This window comes from Thrips palmi, unplaced genomic scaffold, assembly GCF_012932325.1.
Source record: "Thrips palmi isolate BJ-2018 unplaced genomic scaffold, TpBJ-2018v1 HiC_scaffold_18, whole genome shotgun sequence".
Classification (NCBI taxonomy): Eukaryota; Metazoa; Arthropoda; class Insecta; order Thysanoptera; family Thripidae; genus Thrips; species Thrips palmi.
The window spans coordinates 3098196-3105889 of NW_023144627.1; positions in this window are offsets into that span (position 1 = coordinate 3098196).

The following is a 7694-nucleotide window of genomic DNA, read 5'->3' on the forward strand; positions in this document are numbered from 1 at the left end:
TAGGTTTACGCCAGACCGCGTCTTGTCGTAACAGGCTTCGCGATGTCTCGCTGCCTGTTTCTCCAATCCGCGCCTGGCGTACCTACCTGGGCCTGCGGCGCTAGCCTGCCTTCGGCAGGCAATGGCTTCTCCATCGTCGATTTTCCTAACGTGTTGCGTGCTGCACTGTGGCAAAAAGGTACGGAAAATCCTGTTAGTTTTTTTGCCAGGATTCTCCGTAGCCCTCTTATCAATATTCTCCGTAGGCTCTTACAGTATTCTCCGTAGGGCCGCACAGTATTCTCTGTAAATCCGCACAGTCTTCTCCGTAGGACCTCGAAGACTGTATAGTCCTACGGAGATCACTGTGCGGTCCTACGGAGAATACTGTGCGGTCCTACAGAAAATACTGTAAGAGCCTACGGAGAATATTGATAAGGGGCCTACGGAGAATTACCACAAGCTGTTTACAGGATTTTCCGTAGCTTTTTGCCACAGTGTGGGGGCTCTGCCCCCCAGACCCCCCTTCATTCTAGATAGAGTTGCTTCATCTGCAGATAACGCGATCTTGACCCTTGTAGCTTTTTCACTTGTCCTGGTTGGGGGGCTCCGCCCCCCAGACCCCTCTTTCTTCAAGACAAAGGCGATCTGCTACAAAAAAACTCGATTTTTCGCCGTGTTTTAAGTGTTTTTCGGCTATGAAAACCAAACCAGTTGAGCTACGATGGTGAAATTTCGCGTGTGCCAAGCCAAGGACATACATAATACGCCTGCAAAATCTCAGCCAGATCGGCCGAGCCGTTCAGGGGGAGTAGTGTACACACACAGACACACACACAGACAGACTGACAGGAAAATTTTTTCAACCCCACTGGAGTAACAGGTTTCGCTATCGCTCAGCCAACAAATCACTCCAAGTGCGTGTTACGCAACAAGTACGTTCCCAACCATCACTGGACAGAGTTAGGAAAACTTACGCCAGTTTGGTGATCGGCTTGCTGGTTGGCCGACTGGTTGGGCAGGTCTGGGGGTGAGCAGGTTAAATAGGCCCGTGGGCATCTTTTCCCGGGTTTCTGTTTGAGTCACTGCCTTCTTGGGCCTGGGCGCATCCCCACCAATAAAATCAAAGTGAAAGGTGTTGACATGAGACACACCTTTGAGAATGAGTCAAGGCAGCCATGCAAGTGATATCTCATGCAGTGGTTCGGTTTCACCGTGTGTGAGACTGTCTCACACTTGGATTGGCAGTGCGTCATATTTCGCGTCCACCTGTTGCCAGCTTTGCCAACTGTTGCTTCAGGTTCCACTTTTCTACATTAGCACGAAGTACGAGTGATCTGTTTAAAATCTGACCAAATAGGAATGGAACACACGTGTCTGGAGGTAAAATCGTAATGGTAAAATCGGCATAGCTGAGGTGTCTCTCTCCCTCCGCCTTCCAAGGCCCTGTTTTGACTTATCAGTGCTGGGTACTGTCATGACCGACGTCATTTCATTCCTTCTGTTGACAAGATTACCTGATACTTATTCTTCGATTTATGTGTGTACGTAGCTTTTTGAATTTGGTTCTAATGAAAGTCTTTCGGACCCTCCGTCTGTCTGTCCCTGTTTCTCTGAGAGAGGGAGAGAGCGAGCACAACTGTCTGCTCTTCAGTTTTGAAAGAGCACTGCAGATGACAACCTGGATACTTGTTTAAAGTATTGTCCTTCTGTGCTACTGGAAAGAACACTCCAAATTTCGTGAACTGTACTGTCAGGGCTTGGTTATGAATCCGTGCATAGCAATTTGCTCCTATCTTGGAAACTTTTTGCTCCTATCTTGGAAACTTTTTAGTCGGTTACCAGCCAGTGCCATAACCCTGCATATTGTCAACATAACCCTCATTTTGTCGTGCTCGTCTGCTCAACATCAAGAAAGACCCCGTACAAGGTTTGTATTATTTCGGTTTGGCTCTCTCAATACTAAGGTTCGCGGCACTTAGAATTGGGGCAAGAACTATCAACTTATCGAACTCGAATTCTGGTTGCCACTGCCTATTACCATTTCCTTTGGAAAGATTACTAGACTCTGCTGTAAAGCCAGAAATTTGAGTAAGCTTATGGCAACATCTGTGGCAAAGCATTCACGTTATTGGTCTCCCTGCTCTGTCGCTAACGGATTTTGTGGTTTGCTTACAGATGAGCGTAATCTACAAGGTAGGTTTATGCCAGACCGCGTCTTGTCGTAACAGGCTTCGCGATGTCTCGCGGCCTGTTCGTCCAATCCGCGTCTGGCGTACCTACCTTGGTCTGCGGCGCTAGCCTGCCTTCGGCAGGCAATGGTTGCCCATCATCAGTTACTTCTGATTTGTTGCATGCTGGGGGGCTCCGCCCCCCAGACCCCCCTTCACTCTATATAGAGTTGCTTCATCTACAAATTACACGAGCTTGACCCTTGTAACTTTTCAACTTGTCAGGTTGGGGGCTCCGCACCCCAGACCCCCCTTTCATCAAGACAGGAGAGATCTACCTGCAGAAAACTCGATTTTTCGCCATTTTTTAGGTGTTTTTCGGCTATAAAAACCGAACAAGTTGAGCTAGGAAAGTGAAATTTTGCGTGTGCCGAGCCAAGAACATACCTAATGAGCCTGCAAAATCTCAGCCAGATCGGCCGAGCCGTTCAGGAGGAGTAGTGTACACACACAGACAGACAAACCGACAGACAGACAGACAGAAAAAGTTTTTCACACCCACTGGAGTAACAGGCTTCGCTATCGCTCAGCCAATAAAGCATCTCAATGTTATCATGAGAGTTAAAGTAATAACCCGTAACCTCTGACTTTTTTTTTTTTTTGACCTCAGATTATGCTTGTATAGCCATCACCCCCCCCCCAGTTCCTTGGTCCCGTTATGAGTCACGGGAGGAAAAGGGTTGGGCTTGGCTGTTTAAGCTGTGTGCCAGAAGGGCCTAAGCCTTAAGCTAGATTGTCATCATTGGTCAATTAGGGGGAAAACCAAGGGTGGGCCTGAGGGGAGCCACCCGAGGAAAAACCCCCTTGTGTTGTGTCTGTGGGGTGCAGTGTATTGTGCGTGTGCATGTGCTGCTCCTGTAGGGAGAGAGGACATGGAGGGTTAGTATACCGTGGTGAAGAAGGCAGGGTGGCAGAGTAAGGATACAGCGGGGTAGCTCAAGGATACGGCTCAGTCGGAGTTTGTTGAGGAGTCCGAACTTGAGCTAGAGCTTGCACTCTCGAGGTCGACGAGCCGGGGGCAGAACTGGTATGGTTGGACGGAGGCCTGAGCGACCGGCTTCAGGCATGGGTTTGGGTGGTCGTTGATGGTTTGCCTCAGTCTGCGCTGCCTGGCTGCGACGATCTGGAGAAGGGGATTAATACCATGCCCGTGTGCCAGTTCGAGTAAGTGCCTATTGCCCTGGGTGCGCTTGGTACGCAAAAGCTGACGTAGCATGTTGTTCTCGGTGACAGTGACGAGCTGGCGCGCGCGGGTGGAGATAGTAGTCATTACTTCCATCCCGTAGAGTAGTATGGGTTGTACTGTAGAAGTGTAGAGCCTTGCCAGGGCTGGGATGTTCTTGATGTTTCTTCGAAGTATTGTCCATCTTGTCTTCGCCCGAGACGCTTTCTTCTTGAAGTGATCCTCAAAGGTTAGGTTTCTGTCCATAGTAAGACCTTGGTAGGTACAGGTAGTGTCGTCTTTGATAGGTTTCCCTTGAAGAGTCACTGTCACTGTAGGCCATGTTCTTTTCCTAGGGTTAAGTTGGACGAGTTGGGTTTTCTCGGGGTTTATTTTCACCCTGTTCTCACTTGCCCAGGACGTGATCTTAGCGAGTTGTCGGCTTAGCTTGTTTGCGGCTTCTTGAGGCCGCTTGTGGGCTGTGAGCGCCGCAGTGTCGTCCGCATATAGGCCTAGCATCGCCTCCTCATCTCGCGGAACATCGGCAGTGTAAAGGGCATACAGGATGGGGGATGTGATGGCGCCCTGGGGGACCCCGGCTTCGATGATCTTTGGGTCAGATAGGTGCCCTTCCACTTTCACTCTGATTACCCGGTTGATGACGAAATTCTGGACCAGGTCCACGACCTGTTTGGAAAATCCCTGGGATCTCACTTTGGTAACCAACTCCTTGGGGGGGACCCGATCAAAGGCGGCTTCTACATCGAGTGCGGCCAGAGTGACTGTTTCTCCCAGTTCGGCGGCTGAGCAGACTTTATCCATGACTCTAATCAGTTGGAGAGTCGTGCTGTGGTTAGCACGAAAACCGAACTGCTCGTCTGGGAGGATGTGGAGTTGAGCTTCCTCTTGCAGTATACGCAGAAGTATACAGCGTTCGTATAGCTTGGAGATGTTGCTAAGTAAGCTGATCGGCCTGTATGAAGCAGGGGACGAGGGGTCCTTTCCTGGCTTGGGGAGGACTTTAACGATAGCTTCTTTCCAAAATGTTGGGAAGATGCTTCGCCGTAGCAGTTCGTTGAAGATTGCGGCGAGGCGGTCGAGCCAGAGGGCGGGAAGGATCTTAAGTACCTCGTTACTGATGTCATCGGAGCCGGGTGCTTTCCTCCTAGGGAGTCCCTTGATCATGGTCTCCAGGTCCTCCCTGTTGAATCGCGCGTGCCCGGAGGCTCCGGCCGTGGGGCGGGGCAGTGGGCGTGCCCAGGCCCCACGCCATCATTGCCTCGTGGATGAGGGCCCCGGAGAAGACTGCCCGGAGGCTCCGGCCGTGGGGCGGCCTCCTCGGAGGCCCCACGATCTACGCCTCTGGACGAGGGCCCCGTGAAAGACTGCCCGGAGACTCCGGCCGTGGGGCGGGCCGTCTCGGCAGGCCCCACGCCATTCGGCTCTCGTGGACGAGGGCCCCTGAGAAGACTGCCCGGAGACTCCGGCCGTGGGGCGGCCTCCTCGGCAGGCCCCACGCCATCTCGGCCTCGTGGATGAGGGCCCCGAGAAGACTGCCCGGAGACTCCGGCCGTGGGGCGGCCTCCTCGGCAGGCCCCACGCCATCTCGGCCTCGTGGATGAGGGCCCCGGAGGAGCTCGCCCACCGGCTCCAGCAGTGGGGCGGGGCAGTGCCCAGGCCCCACGCCTTCGCTGCCGGGTGGCTGGGGGCTTGAGGGTTGGTTTAGCTGCCGAGTTCGGGGGTTAGGTCTCATCCTTTGTTGAAAGGTGGCTGCAAATGCCTCTGCCTTATCTCTGGGGGTAATGCACCATGTCCCTTGGTGGCGGATTGGTGGAGTTGGCTTCTCCGGAGGCCGTGTGATCTTTTTGTAGAGTTTCCACAGGCCAGCGTCACCGGGTTCGTCGTTCAAGAGTTGAGCCAGCCTTTCTGTTCGATGCTTTTGCACAGCTCTGCGGAAAGTTCTAGCTGCTCTTCGGTAAGCGCGCTTGTTGTCGGCTGTGGGATTAGCTTCCCAGGATTTAGCGGCTACTTTCCTTTCGTCTTTGAGTGCCCGCAGTGCGGGTGTCAGGATGGTTCTGTTCTTCGCACTGGTACATCTAACCGAGGTGGCATTGAATACCTGGGCCTGTAGGGCCCTAGTAAAGAGTTCTACTGCCTTTTCCGGGTGGTCATGGATGGTCTTTTCATCAGGTGGTTGGTTGTCCCCATCCTCCTTTAATGATTGAAGGAGCTGCACCATGTTGATAGAAGGTATATAATTGATTCTAATAACCGGTGGCTGGATTTGAATATCGGTGAGCTCAATAATCCAAGGGGCGTGATCTGATGGTGACTCTTCAAGCGAAGTTACTTTAGTAGAGCACTGCAGATCTCTGTTGATGATGGCGTAGTCCAAGATGGAGGGTGCGTATCTAGCTGAATGGTGTTGGTGAGTGAATCCATCTGGTATGACAATTTTGAGCCCCGTTGTCTTGCTCCCAAACATCCGGTTGCCGTTCACGTTGTTGTACGTGCTTTTCGAAATCCGGTGCCGGGCGTTGAAGTCCCCCGCGGCGAGCGTGGCGTCTTTCAGGGCTGCCATCTTCCTGAGTGCCGGTTCCTGGAGCTGCCCCGTTTTGCAGTAGGCGGAAACATCTGTAAGCGGTGCGCCTGCGCGGAATTCACATCGGACTGCAGTGAGCTCTATGCCGGGGAGCTGGAGGTTTATTCGGCGCTGAGGGATATTATCTCTGATAAGGAGGGCTGTTCCCCCTCCCCGGCCGCTGGGGCGGGGGTCCGTCCATTCATTGTAGCCAGGAAAGCTGACCGTGGCATCTGTCGCCTGCACTTCTTGAAGAGCTATTATGGTTGGTGAATGTTCGGCTATAAGGTGGTCGAGGTAGCTCTTTTTCCGTTGCAATCCGTCTGCGTTCCAGACCAAGATCTTGAGTATGTTTGCTTCAGGGTGACTAGTCATTTTGGAGAGTGGTGGGGTAGTTCGTGCCATTGAGGTGTTGGTTGAGGTGAGTACCTGTGCCAGGGCCTTCAGGTTTTCCGTGATCGCTGGTTGGTCCGGGAAGAGCCGCGGACAGGGCTCCGGAGGTCGTCATTGAGTGCGTGGCGCCCACCCGCGCACTCAAAAGCCCTCCTTCGCTCGCCAAGCGGACCGGCTCTTCCGGGTACCTGTTTCGGCGGAGCTCTGCAGCTAAGTCCACCCTTAGGGGATGTGAGCTATCGTGGCCTTTAGGGTCGTCCCCCATTTTGTTGACTGAGAAGGGTGGTGACGAGGCCGACAAGGTTGTTGATGGATGTGATCAGTTGTGCCATTTGCTTGTTCGTTTGTTCATTTTGCTCCAGGAGGCGTGTTAGAAGGTCCTCGTTGGGGTTCCGGGTGCGAGAGCGAGAGCGGGACTGTCCACGCGCCTGCCTTGTGGACGGCTGCTCTTGCTCCGGTTCCGTACGGCTCCTGCTCCTGCTTCGCCGACCGTTTGCAGCACTCCATCCCGGTGGTTGTTGGGGCTCACTGGAGTAGGCTGGACGAGTCGGCTGGGGGCGTCGTGCTGCGCCTCCTGAGGCCCTCTGAGCGAATGACACTTCCGGCTGGACTTTAGCTGCCTCTGCTCGCTGTTGGAAATCACGCTGCTTCTCCATCCGCTTTTGTTTTGCTTCGGGTTGTTTTTTTAAGGGTTGGGGTGCCGGGGGCCGGGGTTTTTTGGGTTTGGCCTTCCCCTTAATTTTTCCTGTCCTTTGGCCGGGAAAACCGCACGGGGCCCGGAGGCCCCCCCTTGGGGGTCCCCAGGAAAAAATTTGCTCCCCAAGGGCCCGGTTTGGGTCCTTTGTTTTCGGCATTCTGGAAATTTTGGGATGGGTTCCCTTTTGGGCCCCCATTTTTTTACAAAGGGGGGGAGGGACAATGTTTTTTCCCACCTTTTGGCTTTTTACTCCAGGGGGCGGTTGAATTGGGGGCCGGGGGAAAGAGGGGCCTTCCCCCGGCCCCTTGTGGACGGGGCTGTTTCTTTTTAAAGGCCCCGTTTCCTTTTCCCCGCCGGCGGACCCCATGGGGTTGTTTGGGGGCTTTGGCTACTCGGTCCGTGGGGCCCTTTAAACCCCTTGGCGGAATGCCTTCCCCGGGGGATTTCTTCGCCCCGGGGAAAATACGGCCCCATCCCTTTTTTTTGCTTTGGGTTCTTGGCCCTTGGTCCGGGGGGGTTTTTGGTTTGCTTTTTTTGGCCTCTGGGTTGGAGGACCAGCCCCTTTTTGGTTTTCCCCCTGGTTTTAAAATTGAGCATTGGGGGAGTGGGGGCAAATTTTGGGCCTTTAATTTTTGGGGCATTTTTTTTAAA